The 20581-nt window shown below is 37.9% G+C and overlaps 1 non-coding gene and 1 pseudogene across 1 annotated transcript; both read right to left on the reverse strand.

Moving 5' to 3' along the window:
• Positions 1–20581, reverse strand: part of LOC116889852 — a 155182-nt pseudogene that overhangs the window by 88642 nt on the left and 45959 nt on the right.
• On the reverse strand, positions 3795–3938 carry LOC116890498. Its single transcript, XR_004386684.1, has one exon. It is a non-coding gene; the product is annotated as a small nucleolar RNA SNORA48 (small nucleolar RNA).

Genomic DNA, 20581 nt, shown 5'->3' on the forward strand with positions numbered 1-20581 from the left:
GCTGTGGGTGAATCCTAATGGGCGATCTCTGATTGTGCTACCTTGAAATCACTGATGACTCTTTTTTTTTTTTTTTTTTTTTTTTTTTTTTTTTTTTTTTCGAGCTGGGGACCGAACTCAGGGCCTTGCGCTCCTAGGTAAGCGCCTACCGCTGAGCTAAATCCCCAGCCCCATCACTGATGACTCTTAAAAGACTTTTTTTTTTTTAAAGTGGGAAGTTATGGAGGAGAATCAAATCGTACAGAAATGATTCACATTACACTATGGTTTTAGGGTACTTCTGTCTATTTTTGACTGCCTGTGGGTAACTCCCTGTTATAAGTGCTATGAAAATAGGAGCTGAACTTTGAGTTTAGATATTCTTTTAGTTTGCAGATCTGGATGCATCAGACCTTGGAGATGAGAAGCAGAAAAGGAAGCATCAGGAAGAGTAAATCTTCATTGGTTTCAACTGAGGTCTGTCAGCAACTTTTCTTTCATTTTTAAAGATGTATTTTTATTTTTGAGAAGTGTGCACATGGAAATGTCTCTGTGTGGGTTTGTAAATGTTTGTGGGTGTCTGTGTACTCACAGACATACCAAATTCCTTGGAATTAGAGTTATCAGTGGTTGAAAGCCACTCAGGATGTGTATTGGGAATAAAAGTCAGGCCCTCTGAGTAATACTGCTCTGTCAAGAGCCATCGATCCAATCTCATGTTAGATTTTTTTCTATTATAATAAAAATGTTTCTAAAAATGACACATTTTTTATTAATTTCCATAATCTTAGAAGAGGATACTTTGATCTACTTTTTCATCTTGACTTCTGCTTTTCTGAGAAAGGTTTGGGGAAGCTCTTTTTTCAGGTAGTTCAAAAACATTAAAAGAAAGAAAAGTGTGGTGGGAAAGTAAAGATATACTTTTTACAAAACAGGTGGAAAAATTACCAAATGAAGAGTTGGCCTAGACTATGTTAAATTGTGTAAGAAAAAAAAATCAAATGTTAGGTGGTGTAAAAACAGTGGCATTAGAAAGATGAGTGCCTGAAATACAATTTTTGTACTGGATGGAGAAAAGAGAAAGCTTTTAAATCATGTGCTGTGTAAATGGTTTTTATAGGATCAAAACAATGAGAATTAGTCAGGACCAAAGAAATGTATCATTGGACACATGAACATTTTTGAACCTTTGAGTTCTTTTCATGCTTTTCAGTGTCACCAGTTCTTGATTAAAAGGGGATTAATTGTTCAGGAAAAAATGACCAGGAAAGAAATATGAGACAGTATCTGTCCACTTGATCACACTCACTGTGACATGTATTTTTAAATCATAAATAGAGGGATTGTGCCAAGTAATTGTGTTCAGTGAAAAGTCACCCTTTAGGTGAATTAATTTGAAAGTGGGAATTGATACAGGCAAATTAAAGGGATTATGTTTCCATTGTCTTGAATAGTGAGTACACAAAAATGATTTGGAGAGACACATATTCATCATGCTCTCTAGTAGAGAAATGAAGCTTGACACATCATTTGGAGCCCAAGTCAGAATTTTGACCAGCTAATAATATCTTGAATATTTATTTTTTCAGATGGATTGTTTATTACTTCTATATATCAACAATAAGTAAACACATGTAATAATTTATTGGCCTTTCAACTATATTCCTGAACCTTGCATGTCTATGAATACACCAGTGAGAGACGTGATCACTTTCAAAAAACTTCCTCTTTTTTCTGGGCAGTTGGTGGATACAAGTAGCGACTGCTGTCTTTAGTAGCCAGTGTATTCTGTCTCAGAGCAAGTGAGGATTACAACTGGGGTCATACATAAAAGAAGTAAGTATTCTGTCTTAATTGGAAGACATATCAGAAGCTAACATAAGAATCCTTGGGAGAGAAAGTACCCTTTTGAGAAAAGGATTATGGGCCATGCAATCATGTATTATCCCATTTATCATTTTCTCATCTACGTATAATAAAAATGTATTAGTCCTCACTTATTAGGTGAGGAAAGTTAGATGTCAGGAACAAGAATAATCTTAGCCACTCCATGATGGAACCGGGATTCACATTCATCTCTAGTCCAATTACTACCTTCTTGCAGTTTGCTTCAAACATGAAGAAGTAGGGATTTGGAAGACAAGGAAAGGGAAGTACAGAGGAAATGACTAGGGTGTTCTCTCAGAAACCGGGCCCTTAATAAGTATCAGTGCACTTGGAAGCTGCTGAACCACCAGTATCCAGCTTGGATGTCATGCAGGTGAATTGGGGACACGTGACCATGGGATATGAACAGCTGTAATACTGAAGACTTCACAGTACAAACAGGTCTGCAGTTTACTGGGCTGCAGAGCTGCAGGGAAAGGTTTGAGTGGTATGGATGCTCTGAAGAGAACAGAACTGGGCAATAGTATGTGTGTTGACATTCTTATATGAATTTTCACTTACATGCATAGGCAGACCCCAAAACTGTCAGTGTAAATGGTTCCTCAGTCCTTCAGTTTCACCTCTGTATCAGGGGACTAACAATGTCATTAAAGATAAGACAAAACATACATACCTACTATTTTTATCAATACATCCATCGGATAGAAAGCATCTTTAATTGTCACATTTCTCCACTTTTAGTAACTTGGCACACGATGACCTAGACCAACATCATTTTAAACCTAAGAATTATTCAGTAGCAAAGTTAGGACTAATGTAGATGAAGAAAGCATTCATGTTTAAAGATTTATCACATGCTGATCACTATGTTCTAGTCTGCAAACACAAACAGTAGATTCTCCCAGAAATCATCTGCAATAACTGTTTTTAGCTCCATCATACAGATGAAGCTCAGAGAAATAGCTGTCCCAGCAAAATGTCAGTTTAGAAAGAAGGACTAACATATTCTGAGTACTCAACGTATGCCAGATGCTCTGCTAAATGTGTTACAGGGTTTTATGTACCCTAAGTGCACTGATGCACTCCCGTTCTTGCTAAAATGAATCTACCCTCTGAGGTCCATCACTGTTTAAGATAACTCAGTGAGGAAGGATGGGACCAAGAAATTGAATCCAAGCTGAAATACTCAACAGTGCCATTACTCTGCTTGATTCTATCTGCCCATGTTGGGACTGGTGGCAGATGTACACCCAGAATCTCAGAACCAGGAGGTAGAGACGGGGTGGCCCCTAGATGACTCATTTGCTCTAGTTTCAGAAAGAGACTTTCAGAAAGTAATGGGGGAGAATGAAAAAAGTTACTTAACATCCACTCACAACTGCCACATGGGTGTACACATCTTTATCTACATCTGTACACATGTACACCACACACACATGCACACACACACACATACACACGCATACACACACCACACACCACACCACACCACACACTCATAACCAATAAGAATTCCCATTAATGAAAGTTTAAAATAATACAACAAATAAAATAAACATAAGAACAAATAGACTCTACACCCTCAACTCTCCAATTCCAGCTTTTTTCATAATTCTTAACCTAGTCCACTTCCATTTTGCTCTCATCTGTCCCTCACACATTGTGTGGCTCCTGCTGAAGGCTTTCCACCAGGCTGTCAGGGCCCTTGGGTGATATTTCCATAGGTAGCATGGTGGTCCACAGATATTTGTATGTCTTCTTCCTCCATGGGTTTCTATGTGTCTATTACTCACTCATGCTGTGGGATACAGGTCAAGCCTGTGGGTATCTTTTCCCTCCTTTACTGCATGTCATGTCAGAAAGCATGTTTTTGTCTGTTGTCTTCCTTCTGCTGTTCTGCCTGGATCTAGTTTGGTTGGGTTTGAATTTTATGTTTCCTAGGCATAAAACAGCTTTAGCCACCAAACTATGCATCAATCTAGGATGAGCAAAGTACAGCCATCTGCTCTGCCCCTGACTGATATAAGAACAAAACCATGAACAAGGTATTTCTTTGACCATTTCCAGGGGGTTAAGTGTAGCTTTGTCTTAAGTGTATCTGTCTCTAGTCTTTCCTACTTCCCTTGTGAAACACAGTAGTCACTTTCTACCTAAGGACTATGCCAATCGTCATTCTGAGATCCTTGCATTGTTGCTGATCACATTTGATTTCTTGTCTGTTACCGTACTTCAATCTACAAGACGCAATGCACATGCCTCCAGAAGGACATACATCTTCCATGTAACAAGAAACAAAAATCATCAAGGAAGTAACCTGAGCTTCCCTTGGCAGTTTAGAACTCAGGATATTGATCTAGTTCTGTGTCTCACATGTATCATTGACTTTATCTCATTCCCCCCTCTTTTTGCTTCTACCTGTACATCTCAACTTGCTATTTTCCTTCATTCTCATGCATAATAGCCAGAATGGAATAATTAGCATTATGGAAATCTGGAAAAGAGGACAGTATTGATAACTATGGATTAAATGATAGTCCAGGGATGACATAGAGTCCCTTAGGTAATTGTGAGAGTGTTGATTACCTTTGTTGAAGAAAATTCACGTCAGAACCTTAAGTGTCTCTGTCCAGGCTCCACAGTCAGGTGTATTTAGTTGACTGTTTTATATCACCATAATAAAAATGCAGAGAAAAAATTTAAAGCATGAAAATAGTTTGGCTTATGATTTCAAGATTTCATTAATAGTCATCTAGTTTGATGTATTTGCATCTACAGTGAGGGAGGACATTATGACAGAGAGGGTATGCTGAAACAGGAGAGGGAGGAGAGAGAAGGAGGAAGGAGGAAGGAGGAGAGGAGGGAAGGAGGGGAAGAGAGGAGAGAGAGAGAGAGAGAGAGAGAGAGAGAGAGAGAGAGAGAAAGAGAGAATGGGCAGGAACTTGGGATAAAACACAGGCCCCAACAAAACTGTTCCAATGCTTTCTCTAACTAGACTCTACTTCTGGAAGTTTCTTATAATTTTATCAAATTGTGAAAACATTAGTGAGTAATAAAAATACTGCAGTTCAACAATCTGTTTATCAATCCTTCAATACGTGATATGTGTTAGGATCATTTGTATCCAAGCTATAAAATGAGGTAATACATATATATGCTCTTGAACACTACTTGGGCCATAAAGTCTTTTTTAATATGACATGCAGTTAAAAGATTTATCTTGCTTGTCAGTTCTATTATTAATTCAGTGAAAACATGGAAATTGGTGGTAGAGCTGCTGATAACAACAACACTTATTAAATGTCTACTTCTTATCAAACAATCTAAATATTAATTTGCATATTATTTTATCTTCCCAGTACACAGTGAGACTAGAACTATATTTACTATCTTTATTAATGAAAATTCAATGACTTGCATAGAGAGATAAAGCAAGTAAATGAAAGAGAAGAACTTGATTAAGTGCAGCTATCCTATAAACGCTGTCCTCATAAAGATATTTTAGTACACTGCCTTTAAAGTCTGAGCAAAATGAAAGAGACAATGTTCAATTAAATACATATAAGATATATTATAGAGTTCACAATTATAACCCTATATAATGCCTACTGTATATAAATATTTCATTTTTAATATTATATATATATTGTGTGCTGTATAATGTTGTACATGTAAATATGTAATAAATAAAAAATGTTGACTGACACTTATTTGACACCATACTAAGCATGTACCTTATAATGTCAGGTAATTTTGACACATTTAGTATCATTTTGTAATAATCATGTTTGATGATAGGTTGAACTCAAATTAATAGACTTGTTTTTCTGATTTTTATAAGTCATAACAGAATTTGTATCTGAATTCTGGTTTGCTAATAATGAAAAGGAGGCTTCCACACTCTCTCATATAGAACATGTCACACATTAGTACACGACTAATGAAAATGACAGAGAATAAATTTCACATAACAAGTTGAATACATCAAGTGATAATATACCTTAAGGTTGAACCTAGATTTAGAGAGTGATACATGTTATGATCTTGCTTGAATGTGAGGGTAGAAGATCTCCACAATGCCCAGACTTCCCCTGTAATAGTCAAAGGAGGAAATCATGGTGAGCAACATCAATGATGTTACGAGTTTGGCATTTGCTGCTGTGTGTATGTATCAAACTTCTTAGATCCAAAGCTTAGGAAATAGGATAGAAGAAAGTTTGGAAATGAAGTACCAGTTGGAGGACAAGGAACAGAGTTAGAGTCATAATATGATGGGTTCTGTATATAGCACATTGTGTACACGTGAACTCATAGCAGCTCTACTTGACTGCTCATAATTATTCCACTTACAGTTTCAGCATGTGGGGCTGAAGAGATGGATCAGCCATTAAAGTCTGACTTACAAACAGAAATACAATCTAGCATGGACCCTACCTTTGATAGAGGAGCTACTGGTATACATTGGCTGCTGAGGAAGGGATAGCCATTTCCTTTGGTGATGTGACTGCTGGTAGGTTGCCCATACAACATTAGATGACTTTATACCCATGTGCATCTGAAAAGCACTAGTCGAACTCAAGGGAAAAAAAGAAGTATATGAAGTTTTGAAGAGCCAATGGGTGTCACTTGAGTGAGTTGCAGAGAATACAGATGGCAGCAGATCGGTATGATCAATATACAGTACATAAATCTATGCAGATTTCAAAGAATACATGAAATGTGTCATTTAAAAATAAAGATCATGTAGGGCTTGGATTACAGAGGGTTTGAAGGTGATGGTAATGAATTTGCTTCTTCAAGTCTTAGAGATCATCAAGGAGGAGGCTTGCCTGTCTGTAAAAGGCTTGGGCGTGATTGAGGCCATCACTGCTTCACTTTCAGCTAAGCAACGAGCACTTGATTAGAATTGAGGCCAGTCAGAGAGCTCTAGTGCTATTTCCTGGGAGTCTAAATCACAGGGTTTTGACATCTCTGATTTAAAGAGAAATTGAAATTGCTTCACTACTCATTCAGGCTGAAACTACTTTTAGACTTGACAAGGAGGGCCACTGAAAACATAAATCTGCCTCCCAATAATGCTTCAGCTTTGAGATTCTTCCTGCTTTTATTCTGTAGAATGAGACAGCGGGAAGAATAACAATGCCTGACATGCTCTCTCATTACATCTGTAGAGTATCTTTAGGAAAGTGATCTCATTTGATCTTTGTAAAAACCCTGTAAGGGAAGCACTATTACCTTCATTCAGCAGCAAGCAAACAGGCACAGGAAGTGTAATACAAGCAAAACTTTGTTCTCTCACCTCTCTTTTTCTCTGACCCGCTCAGCTAGGCTAAGTCTGAGATCTGCATGGATAGATGCAATGCTTCAGTTAGAGCCCAAATCAATAACCTAAGAGGCACAGGCCAACAAGCTATGCAGTGTGTCTAAGTGTGCCCTGTTGAATTCTTTCTATCATTCCCATACAAACCTGCCACTGAGCACTAAGTACAGGGCTGTAATTTTAATGGTATATATGGGTAGCAAAGAAAACCATTAAAACCTGGAGAGGTTAATAAACGCAGTCAAGTTGTCCCAGCTTCATAATAGTAGGTTCAAATCTAAACTTCTGCCTGTGATTTTCACCACCTTACATTGTAATGATATAGAATAAGAAAGCTTCACATCTCAGGCACCCATGTTTGGCCATTGATTAGACTTACGATCCTGGACCGAGCTTTATAATCTTGAGATCTCAGCTTCATGTTCTCATCTTCAAAATAAAGTTATAACTATCACCACCCCTAAAACTTTCTGTTCAGACAAACCATAACCACATGTTAAATGAAGAAATTGCACCACAAATTTTATATATATTTATGTTATATATATATATGTATATATATGTGTGTGTGTGTGAGAGAGAGAGAGAGAGAGGAGAGGGAGGGAGGGAGGGAGGGGGAGGGGGGGGAGGGGGAGGGGAGGGGGGGAGGGAGAGGAGAGACTCTTCATGGCCCAAACCAACTATCTGACAGTTATTTAAAAGGTAGAAGTGTGATTTTTGGCTTTTGGTTTCAGATCCGTACATCCAAAGTCCTGACTCTGTTGATTCTAGGCCAATGATAAGCAGGACATGGTGAAGACAGGAGCAAGTAACAAAGGCCCTTTAGCTCATGGTAGGTAGATGGACGGAAAAGCAAAAGGAACAAACCAGAGACCCACTCCAAGAGATCCACCTCCTCCTTTTAAAACTTACAGAACTTCTCAAAACAGTAATACCAGCTAGGCTAGCATGTGACGTTGTGGGGGGACATTTCATTGTCAGTCAATATATAATATTGTAGTTATACAGAGCCTTATAAATCTTAAAATTATTTCCTTCCCTTAGACTCATACTTTATTCTTGATCCATAAGCAAGTATATTCTCTGAGAATAGGTTATACTTCTCAATCTACATGTTGCTGGAATATTAGCATGCTCATTGTGGAGCTCTTCTGAATCAGTTCGATTTCTCTATAGCACATTGTACTAGTCTGACCTGAAAGCTAGCATTGTCACATGAAATTCCTTGCTTGTCTGTTAGTCCCTTAGTGTCTGAATGCTAGACTTCCTCTACACATTGATATCCTCTTAGCCTGTTGCCAGCAGACTACCAACAGTCTCTTTCCTCCAAAACCCATGAAGCCATTAGTTAATCTGTATCACAGGACAAAACTGAAAACCCTTGGCTTATTCCTCTTCACTGGAATTTTGCACTGTACACTCAATGTGCTTAATGACCCTCAGGAACTACAGTCTTCCAGAAAGTAAATACAACCAACACAAAAAATGATTTCTGTCCTCTGATTCAGTAATCAGAATTCAATCATGAATAGTTATTTAACTGATTATTGAAAAAGTTTCTTGAAGACTAGAAGATATACTGAACAGATACAATGAAAGACTTGTTTTTGAGTTCAAAGCCTCTTGAGTAATTAAAAATAAGTGCTCCATCGTATATATACATATATATGTATATATTATGTGTATACATAAATCTATGATATCCACATATATAGATTTATTCTTCAAAGAGAAAGAAAAAGAGTTATCACACTTTTTATTGGATTTTTTTAAATTTACATTTCAAATGTTATTCCCTTTTCTGGTTTCCTAGACATAAAAGTGATCATCTATAACTCCCCAGAATTATGGCAAGTTTTTTCATTATATACATACAGCATTATAATACCATGATTTTAAAAAGTTTTACTAACTTCATGTTTAGACCTGGCTAAAGACATTGCAATAATCTTATTGTCTCTATTTGCATAATAAGCACTTACCATATGGCAGCCATTGTTTTAGGTTCTGAAAAAGTAAATGCTTTCAGATACTGCCTGAGACTTTAAACCATTCAGTGGCACAGCCCCTTGTACAAATCTGAATTATGTATAAGCCTGTGTGTGCTAGGTTATGGAGGGTAATATATTATCTGAATATTTTAAAACTCATCGTCTTTATAGCTCATGATTCTATAGACCAGGCATCCTTCTCTGTTTCAGTTCCCTCTGTGAGGACCCACAAGGAACAATCTCTGTCATTTAGCTTCAGAGGTGCTCATGGGTTAGGTAAGAACACTTCACTTCAAAATTGCTCAAAGCATTGGTAAACAATTCCTTTCTAGCTGTGAGTTTGCAGTTATTCTTAGTGTCTAGAAGCTGTGTTCAGGCTTGCTCATATCCTCTCCTTCTAACTCAGCAGTGGGATTTCACCTTCACCCTAGATCTCCCTCCTAACTGGAATATAGTTGACTTCTTCTCCAGTCTTAAAAAATTCATTGAACTGAATGGTACAAACCCACTAATCTCTTTTGTTATCAGCTGCTCAGGTTGTGTGTGTCCATAACATATACTTTTTGAGACTGTATTTTTTTTTACCAGACCTAGATGTAGGCTGTCAATCATCATGTTCTACTAATATGTCTGTTTTGGCTCTCCATAGTGATGGAGTTAGAAGTTCGTGTAACCACACTTGACCTTTTATGTTCATGCTAAGGTTTACACTCTGCCCTTCATGCTTATATAGCAAGTGCTTGCTGAATCATTTCCCCAACTCTGGTGACTCAGTAGTCTTAATGACACCAAAAGGAAAAAAAAAGCTTTCTTCCAGGGACTAAGCAACTACCCAAAGACTATACATGGACTGACCCTGGGCTCCAACAGCATAGGTAGCAATGAATAGCCTAGTAAGGGCACCAGTGGAAGGGGAAGCCCTTGGTCCTGCCAAGGCTGGACCCCCAGTGAACAGGATTTTGGGTGGAGGCCAGTAATGGGGGGAGGATGGGGAGAGGAACAGTGATATAGAAGGGGAGGGGTTAAGGGGATGTTGACATGGAAACCGGGAAAGGGAATAACATTCGAAATGTAAATAAGAAATATCCAATTTAATAAAGATGGAAAAAACTTTCAGGTATAAGTATAAAGAACTGTGATCTTGCGTGTACTGTGTCAAGGATATCCAGCAGGATACTTCCTACCATGTGAATGAAGAACATCACAGGTGGAATGTCACACCCATGTTGAAGTATTTCTACTTTTGTTGTTCCAGAGCACCAACTGATAGAATAGCCACTGTCTGGGACATCACCAGCTGCTGAGGAAGGAGAGAGAGAGAGAGAGAGAGAGAGAGAGAGAGAGAGAGAGAGAGAGAGAGAGAGAGAGAGAGAGGTTTGGTTAACACCAGCTCTTAATGTTTTTTTTTTTTTTTTTTTTTGGTTCTTTTTTTCAGAGCTGGGGACCGAACCCAGGGCCTTGCGCTTCCTAGGTAAGCGCTCTACCACTGAGCTAAATCCCCAGCCCCTTAATGTTTTAAACTTAGAGTACATAGCTTTCTTTTGCTCACATTCCAACAAAATAAAAAAAGTTACATGTCCTACACTACCATCAAGGGCTGAAGAGACACAGTTCTACCATCTCCTGGCAGAAGAGGACTTAGAAATATTGGAAGAGATAGGGCTAATAAGCAACACACTTCCCATTTTAATTTTCAATATTCATTTCAGTATTCCACCTCCACTCAAAGGTCTTATGCATTTGCATATCAAAGCAAACAGCCTTCAACCTTGGCAAACATGAGAATATCTACAGCAAAGATTAACCAGGATAAATTTCCTCAGAATTCTCATGGCTCCTCAGTGTTGTCCTCATTCGACAGACATGCTTCATTTGGTTAATTTGTTCAATTTAAGTGAAATAGCCAATGAGTAGTAAAGCCAGGATTTTAATCAACCCTCTCTGCTTACAACTCTCACTGAATGATTCCCGACAGAGTGAAGAGGAAGTGATATGGGTCTGTGACTTGCCTTTAAATTTCATTAGCCCAGGTGAGGGTCAAGTACACAGACAGAGAGCCATTCCACCTACATTTTGGCCAGAGTCAATGTGCACCAGAGTGCTGAGACAGTGAAAGTAGGAGGTAAACAGAGATCTAACACGTTCTTGAAAACAAAATGCATTTTATATGTTGACAAGTAAAAGTGAGGTGTTCCCATACTTAACTGAAAATATCTTGAAATTATAAAATGTGAAACAACAGTGTGGGTCTGCTTACAGATATCCGTCTCTCTCTCTCTCTCTCTCTCTCTCTCTCTCTCTCTCTCTCTCTCTCTCTCTCTCTCTCTCTCTCTGCATAGAATGGCTTTCCTAATCTGCAGTTGTAGTATCTTCCATAGGATGCAAGCAAATCCTAAAACACTCAACTGTTTTCCTTTTCTTTGTGCTGCTGGGGGCTTTATACACTCTACAAGAAAGATGCTTGCTATTACCTTTCTTACTGCTCCTATTAACCATTGACCTTTCTTCTTGATTAATCTTCAGCCTTTGCGTGTAGTTTGGGGAAGAAAAGAAAAGATGGCTTTCAAAGGCAGGATGAGAATGTGGTAGTAATTGGCATTGGGAGACAATGTGGGCCATGACAACACATACCGCTGGTATCCATAGTGAGCATGCTCTCCCCTCAAAAGGATCCCCCTCCTATACTTGCATCATTGCTTTGTCCAAGGTGCAGTAATGATGGAGACTAGCTACAACTATGTCTATGTATTTATATCTCGGAACACAGAACTAGAGTTGTATTAGCAGTCATTTTATTTTCAATTGGAATATACATAAATTATATATGCATATATATTATAGATATTTATATATCTACACATACAAATATACATTCAAATACATAAACACACATGTATATCATATATATATATACACCATATACATATATGGGTATGTATACAAACATATATATCACATATATCATATACATCCTATCCTCCTATACATCATTTACATTATAATATATGCACATGCATACACATATACATCATATACATTGTATGCACATACATATGCATTAAATATATTCAAACTCACTACATTACATGCACATATAAATATAAATATACAACATACACATACATCATGCACATATGCATATACACTATATACATATACACATGCATATACTTATACACATACATGGATATATATATATATATGTATGTATATATGTACATATATGTATGTAAACTTCTCAGTACTTATGCTATTGCTCCTGGCAGCACTTGAATCAGCTATGTGTGGGTACAAGTAGTTGTTTTCCTGTGAACCACATTTTGTTTTATATTATATTGAAATTAAGATAGGTAGATAGATAGAGAGATAGATAGATAGACAGGCAGAGAGACAGACAGATGGATTGGAGGATGGTTGGAGCTGTGAGATCTCAGTGGGTAAAAGTGCTTGCTACTCAATCCTGAGAATCTAAGGTCAATTCCCAGAATCAACAGTAGATGCAGAGAACTGACTCACAAAAGTTTTCCTTTGATGTCCACCTGCTGACCTTTTCCCTTCCTGATGTTCATCACATAAATGCACACAATAATAATAATAATAATAATAATAATAATAATAATAATAATGTTGTTAAATTGACATCTACTTCTCTGCCTCTACCTTTAGTTCCATGAAGACTGAGACCTTACATTTCTGTTTGCTTTTGACAGTAAGAACAAGTCCTGGATCTTAGTAAGCGCCCAATAAACATTTCTTTGGTAAATAATTGGGTTTTACACAGTGAGATTTGCAGCTCAGCTCAATCTCCAATGGAAGTGATGGGATAAGATTCTATCTATGTTGACAAACTTTCCTCTGGTTTCTTGTCCTTCTCCTAGTTAGTCTATATATTCATTCCTAAATTTAGTTGCACTCATTCTGCTTCTGAAGGAAAACCAGAAACCAACAGGCAGATAAAAAGGCTTACACCCTAGAAGAAGTCAATGGTCTCTATCACATCATCCATCCTGAGAAGGAAAGCAAGACAGTAACATGTATTGATCATGTTTTCTCAGGAAATACGCAGGGCATTTTCAACAAAATTTTCCCATTAAAATCACAATAATTCACAGTTTAGACCTTTTATTCCTGTTTGAAAGTTGAAGAAGTCAAGGTGTAGATAGATGCAATATTTAACCCAGAGGTGAAGTCCCATAAGAGTTGGGACAGAGTTCTTCTACAGAGGACTAAAGTGTTGCTGATTTCCTCTCCCCAAGTGCCTTGTAAGCCCATGTCCATTGGGAAATCCTGTGCAGCCTTCTTGTAACCCTTCCTCACACAAACACACACACACACACACACACACACACACACACACACACACACACACACACACACTTTACAAAAGAGAAGCAGAGACCCAGGAAAAGAAAATACTTTAATTATCAAATTGATTTTTAATTCACTTTTGCATTTTCACATCTCTTCTCTTACCTTGATGATAAATTTGCTGTGATTTTAATACGCAAACCAAGCAATCAGGAGGATTCAGAAAACAGACAGACATGAGCAACCCTCATGGCTGCTTTGGTTAGGTATGCTTTATTTTTGAATGCAGAACTTTGCTCTCAAGTTCAAACTCTTGCCTTGCCATTTACTAAATGGTTGGCAGAGCCAGTACCTTCACTGCATGGTAGCTCTCCTAAGGTTGTAAAGATAAAATAAGATGTCTAGGGCTTAATATGCATTTTATCTTCCTGTGATATTTTCTTCCCAACTGAACTTGCCAAGTACAGAAGTCAATATGACAGAGAATGATCCTTGGTTTTTGTCCCTAATGTTATATCATGTATGCATAACAAAGCCATTATAATTTTCTATGCCCCTAGGTAAGACTCTGAGCTATTTGAGTTTCATATTCTCACATTCTTCATATTTCTAAACTGACAGTCTTTTCAAAAGTATGCTTTGGAAAAAAGACACTTCTCTCGTCTAATACACCACCTGCTGCTTTAACCTTTTTTCACATATTGGACCTAGAATTTAAGAAATGTTGAAAGGGAGAAAATTATTTTTTATTAATAATAGAAATGCTTTGAGGCCACTCACGTGGTTGAGTCTTTAACGTCAAGAATGCCAACCTTAAATGCCAGCTTGTCTAGTGAAGTAGATTATCTTCAAAAGGAGAAGTATAATGGGGAGAGAAAGCCTATAGGTTTTGGAGTCAGCAATACCAGTTTCAAATTCTAAAAACACAGTCATAAGGATGGCTTTGAAAAAGACTAGGATATTCTTTGAATCTTCTTTGAATCTTGGATTCTTTAATTCAGAAAAGAGGGATTCCAATATCTATTCTCATGAACCGCAGATGTAATATAAATATTTGAAGTCGTCTCATGTTTAAAATACTAAAAAGTAATAACTCTGCCCTCTATTGAGTGACAGCCCCTTATATTAAACAAACTCCATCATTTAATATCTACGTGACCATATTATTTAACTCTTAGAATCTGAGTGTCAGGTCTATAAAATAAAGATAATATCTACCTTAAAAGTTGGCCATACAGGTCAAGTTAACTTATGAATGGTGTCTGAGATGGCTAATATATCTTCTTTTTTTTTTTTTTGGAGCTGGGGACCGAACCCAGGGCCTTGCGCTTGCTAGGCAAGTGCTCTACCACTGAGCTAAATCCCCAACCCCGAATATATATATTCTATATATTTTCTCCTCTTTTTCTTTCTATTTTTGCCCTTTCCTTTTCAGTCAGGAATAATTTCTAGCATGCAAGACAACATCCTTCTGTAGAACAATGTCTGTGGGTTCCTTTTGTGCTCCAGTTTTGAGAGTCAGTCACCTAAAGTCTGTCTTGACCCCTTCACTGCAATAAACAAAGGCCACAAAACCACCACTACCACCAATGACAATAAAAAATGTGGGCAGTTCACATATTGTCTCCATGTCATACTCCATTTTCCTCAGATATCAGAGCATGTATGCACTGTTGAACTATTGCCAATACATTTAATGGTGTTTAGGCTGGCTGCACTGGGCCAAGCATGTTTCTTTTCCTGTGAGTGCCCAAGTCAGTAGTGGACAAGCATGTCTACTTTCCTTGCTCCTAATGGGCATCACTGACTTTAATATATTGTTTTACTGTAGTCCAATTGCAACAAAGCAGATTTTCTGAACACACTGTTCTAGCTGCACCATTATTCTCATAATTAACTAAGTCATGCACGGAGATGTAAGCAATCTGAAACATATTCATGGTTTTAGCTTACCTACAAGTGGATGAGAGATAGACACTGCAAATAAAGACTACTGTCAGAGAAATTTGAGACAACAGGGAGTGTGGAGGTCTGATGGGGGGGTGGTTGAAGTGTGGAGACATCATCTTGGAGTCAGGGAGTAGAAGAAATGGGTTGGGGAACTGTGGGAGGGAAGAATGGGAGGGGGTAACACCTGGACTGAAAAAAAGGAAGTAAAACAAGCAAACAAAACAAAACAAAAACTTCTGTCAGTACATTGGCACCTATTTGGATTTATGCCTTTTAAAGTAGCATCAAATTAAGACAGACTTGACTTTATATAACCAATACTCTATTTACTGTGTGCTTTGGGGCAAGTTTATTGACACTTCTGGAAAAAAAAAGAAAAACATTGCTCTTAATGTGTGCCTGATACATGCTTTTTAAACAACTTAATAATCTAAGAAGCCTAGTCCTGAATGTTCAATGAAGCACCTTGTTACTACAATGAACAACTTGAGATAGGCTACTTGGGAATATATATTTAGTTAAAGCAGAGTCAGCCTCTAGTGATAGCCTGATGTCAGCTGGGGATGTGGAACGATACATCACAATAGTTACACATGTCTCCAATTAGTTTGATGTCGACTATTGGTTTGCTGAATATTGCTTTACTATATTTCTGAATGGGCTTTGAATTCCAGATCTTTCCAAGACTTTTATCATGAAGGAGTGTTGAATTTTGTCAAATGCTTTCTTAGCCTCCAATGAGATGATGGTGTGTTGTTTATATAGTGAATTACATTGATGGATTTCCGTATATTGAACCATCCCTGCATCCCTGGGATGAAGCCTACTTGATCATGATGAATGATCATTTTGATATGTTCTTGGATTCAGTTTGTGAGAATTTTATTGAGTATTTTTGCATCTGTATTCATAAGAGAAATTAGTCTAAAGTCTTCTTTCTTTGTTGGATCTTTGTGTGGTTTAGGTGTAAGTGTAAATGTGGCTTCATAGAATCAATTGTGTAGTGTTCCTTCTGTTTCTCTTTTGTAGAATAATTTAAAGAGTATTGGTATTAGGTCTTCTTTGAAGGTCTGATAGAATTCTGCACTAAACCCGTCTGGTCCTGGGCTTTCCTTGGTTGGGAGACTTTTAATGATTGCTTCTATTTCTTTAGGGGTTATGCTATTGTTTAGATTGTTTATCTGATCCTGATTTATCTTTAGTACCAGGTATCTGTCTAGAAAATTGTCTGTTTCATCCAGATTTTCCAGTTTTGTTGGGTATAGGCTTTTGTAGTAGGATATGAAAATTTTTTGCATTTCCTCAATTTCTGTAGTTATGTATCCATTTTCTTTTCTGATTTTGTTAGTTTGGACACATTTCTGTGTCCTCTGGTTAGAGTGTCTAAGGGTTTATCTATCTTGTTGATTTTCTCAAAGAGTCAGTTCCTGGTTTTGTTGATTGCTTGTATAGTTCCTTTTGTTCTACTTGGTTGACTTCAGTTCTGAGTTTGATTATTTCCTTCTGTCTACTCCTCTTGTGTGTATTTGCTTCTTTTTGTTCTAGAACTTTCAGGTGTGCTGTCAGTCTGCTAGTGTATGCTCTTTCCAGATTCTTTCTGGAGGCACTCAGAGCTATGAGTTTTCCTCTTAGCACTGCTCTCATTGTGTGCCATAGGTTTTGCTATATTGGGCCTTCAATCTTATTAAATCCTAAAATATCTTTATTTTCTTTATTGAGTAAAGCATGGTTCAGCTTCCAGGTTTATGTGGGCTTTCTGTTGTTTTTATTGATCTTGAAGACCAGCCTTAGTCTTGAAGCAATTCCACTAAAATCGGGGACTAAACAAGGCAGCCCACTCTCTTTCTACCTATTCAATATAGTACTCGAAGTTCTAGCCAGAGCAACTAGACAACAGAATGAAGTCAGAGGAACACAAACTGGAAAGGAAGAAGTCAAAATATCACTATTTGCAGATGATGTGATAGTATACTTAAGTGATCCCCAGAATTCAACCAAAGAACTCCTACATCTGATAAACAACTTCAGCAAAGCGACTGGATATAAATAACTCAAACAAATCAGTAGCCTTCCTCTACTTAAAGAATAAACAGGCTAAGAAAGAAATTAGGAAAATGACACCTTTCACAATAGTCACAAATAATATAAAACACCTTGGTATGACTTTAACCAAGCAAATGAAAGATCTGTATGAGAAGAAATTCAATTCTCTGAAAAAAGTAATCGAAGAAGATCTCAGAAGATGGTGAGACCTCCCATGCTCATGGATTGGCAGGATTTATATAGTAAAAATGGTCATCTTTCCAAAAGCAATCTACAGATTAAATGCAATGCCCATCAAAATTCCAACTCAGTTCTTCATAGAGTTAGAAAGAGCAATTTGCAATATTCTTTTTTTTCTTTTTCTTTCTTTCTTTCTTTCTTTCTTTCTTTCTTTCTTTCTTTTTTTTTTTTTTTAGAGCTGGGGACCGAACCCAGGGCCTTGTGCTTGCTAGGCAAGCGCTCTACCACTGAGCTAAATCCCCAACCCCGCATAAAATATTCTTATCAATAAAAGAACTTCTGGGGGCATCACCATATCTGATCTCAAGCTGTATTATAGAGCAATAGTGATAAAAACTGTATGGTATTGGTATAGACAGACAGATACATCAATGGAATAGAATTGAATACCCAGAAATGAACCCACACTCCTATGGTCACTTGATCTTTGACAAAGGAGCTAAACACATCCAGTAGAGAAAAAGACACCAATTTCAACAAATGGTGATCGTTCACTCGTAGTCAGCATATAGAAGAATGCAAATAGATCCATTCTTATCTCCTTATACAATGCTTAAGTCCAAGTGGATCAAAGACCTCGACATAAAACCAGATACAGACAAACTATAGAAGAGAAAGTGGGGAAGGGCCTCGAACACATGGGCACGGGGGAAATTTTCCTGAATAGAACACCAATGGCCTGTGCTCTAAGATCAACAATAGGTAAATGGGACCTCATAAAATTCCAAAGTCTTTGTAAGGCAAAGGATACTTTTAATAGGATGAAATGGCAACCAAAAGATTGGGTAAATATCTTTACCAATCCTACATCTGATACTGGGCTAATATTCAATATATACAAAGAAATCAAGAAGTTAGAGTCTAGAGAATCATTAACTCTACTAAAAAATGGGGTACATAGCTAAACAAAGAATTCTCAGCTGAGGAATATCAAATAGCTAAGAAGTACCTCAAGAAATGCTCAACATCCATAGTCATCACGGAAATGCAAATCAAAACAGCCCTGAGATTCCACCTTGCACCAGTCAGAATGGTTAAGATAAAAAACTCAGGTGACAACAGATGCTGGGGAGGATCTGGAGAAAAAGGAACACTCCTCCAATGTTTGTGGGATTGCAAACTGGTACAACTACTCTGGAAATCAGAATGGTGGTTCCTCATAAAATTGGACATTCCACTACCTGAGGATCCAGCTATACCTGTCCTGGACATATACCGAAAAGATGCTCCAACATACAACAAGGACACATGTTCCACTTTGCTCATAGCAGCCTTATTCATAATAATCAGAAGCTGGAAAAGACCCAGATGCCCTTCAACAGAGGAATGGATATTGAAAATGTTGTACATTTACACAATGGAGTACTACTCAGCTATTAAAAACAGTGACTACATGAAATTCTTAGGCAAAAGGATAGAACTAGAAAATATTCTCCTAAGTGAGGTACCCCAATCATAAAAGAATGAAGATGATGTGTACGCACTGATAAGTGGATATTAGCTCAAAAGTTCAGACTACCCAAGATACAATTCACAGACTACATGAAGCTCAAAGAGAACACAGACCAAGGTCTGGATGCTGCAGACCTTCTTAGAAGGGGAACAAAATACTCACAGGAGGAAATATGGAGACAAAAAGTGGGGAGTAGAGGCTGAAGGAGAAGCCATCCAGAGACTTTCACAAATGGGGATCCATCCCACATGCACTCACCAAACCCAGTCACTACTGGGGATGCCAAAAGGTGCATAGTGACAGGAGCCTTTACATAGCTGTCTCCTGAGAGACTCTGCCAGAGTCTGACAAATACAGAGTTAGATGCTTGCAGCCAATCATTGGACTAAAAACAGGGTCCCTAATGGAAGAGTTAGAAAAAGGACTGAGGTAGTTGAGGGGATTTTGACTCCATAACAAGAACAACAATATCAACCAACCAGACAACCCAGAGGTCCCAGGCATTAAACCACCAACCAAAGAGTACATGTAGAGTGACCCATGGCTTCAGCTGCTTATGTAGCATAGGATGGCCTTTTGGGGCATCAATGGGGAGAAAGGCCCTTGTTCCTGTGATGGCTTAATGCCTCAGTATAAGGGAATGCCAGGATGACAAGTTGGGAGGGAGTTGGTGGGTGTGTGGAGGAGCACCCTCAGGGAGGCAGGGGTCGGAGGAATGAGATAGGGGTTTTCTGGAGGGGAAACCTGGAAAGGGGATAACATTTGACATTTAGATAATGAAAATATCCTATTTATAAAAAACACAGATGCTCATGTCAGGTGAAGCTTTCTTACCAGCTCCTTCTTATTTAGCTCACATTAGGTGACTGTCGGGAAGATTGCTTACTTGACTCCACCTCTGTCTTCCAGTTCTACACTGAAGGTCAGACTTCCAATGTATGGACCCTAGGGATAAACTCCATTCAAACTATAGTATAGGGGTTATCTATGTACACACACAAGAACATACACACACACACACACACACACACACATATTTATTTACACTCGCATGTTCACATACACTTACATAGTTGTGCTCATCCATTTGCCTCTTTTACTATCTACTACTCAGTTCTCAGTTCTTGCATTCCTTTGTTCATACCACTACATTTTTCTAGTTACTGTTTACATGAGCTATTTAGCCTTTCTAGTCCCTACATGGGGAATATTGATTGATAGTTATATTCATAGACAATGGTAAAGATAAAGTACCTGCTGCACGGAAAGCACCTTCCTAAGGATAGAAGCATAAAATATTCTAATTTCCCCTTCCTCATTCTCTTAGCCAAGGAAGTGCATGCCTAACATCCATGAAAAACAAAACAGCAGGAAAATTCCAGTGGTTTTTAGAGAGTTTCCACAGCTTCGAGT

Source organism: Rattus rattus, chromosome 1 (assembly GCF_011064425.1).
Source record: "Rattus rattus isolate New Zealand chromosome 1, Rrattus_CSIRO_v1, whole genome shotgun sequence".
In the NCBI taxonomy this organism is placed as follows: domain Eukaryota; kingdom Metazoa; phylum Chordata; class Mammalia; order Rodentia; family Muridae; genus Rattus; species Rattus rattus.